Below are 448 nucleotides of genomic sequence, written 5' to 3'. Positions count from 1 at the left end.
GCCTTTTTTTTGGACTTCCAGCGAGGAGAGGGACTAATTTGGCGTTCCAGACCCAGGTGGAGAACCATAGCAGGTCGGCCTTCTTAAAGGGACATGCCCCTAGACACTTAGTCAAATTCACGCCTGAAAATAGGGCCCCAAAAGAACTGGAAATAATGTCTTTAATTCAGGGTGCATTTGCAGCGAGTGTCCACCAGAGGGCTCCAATTCCCCCACTATAGTCCTGGTACTCTAAAATGATGGCACTTAGTCAAATTTCCGCCTTTTTTTGATGACTTCCAACTAGGAGAGGGACTAATTTTGAGTTCCGGACCCGGGTGGAGAACCATAGCACGTCGGCCTTCTTAAAGGGACATCCTCCTAGGCACTTAGTCAAATTTCCGCCTTTTTTTTGGACTTCCAGCGAGGAGAGGGACTAATTTGGCGTTCCAGACCCAGGTGGAGAACC

This window comes from Nerophis lumbriciformis, unplaced genomic scaffold (genome assembly GCF_033978685.3).
Source record: "Nerophis lumbriciformis unplaced genomic scaffold, RoL_Nlum_v2.1 HiC_scaffold_82, whole genome shotgun sequence".
Lineage (NCBI taxonomy): Eukaryota > Metazoa > Chordata > Actinopteri > Syngnathiformes > Syngnathidae > Nerophis > Nerophis lumbriciformis.
Note: the sequence above shows the minus strand (reverse complement) of the source record.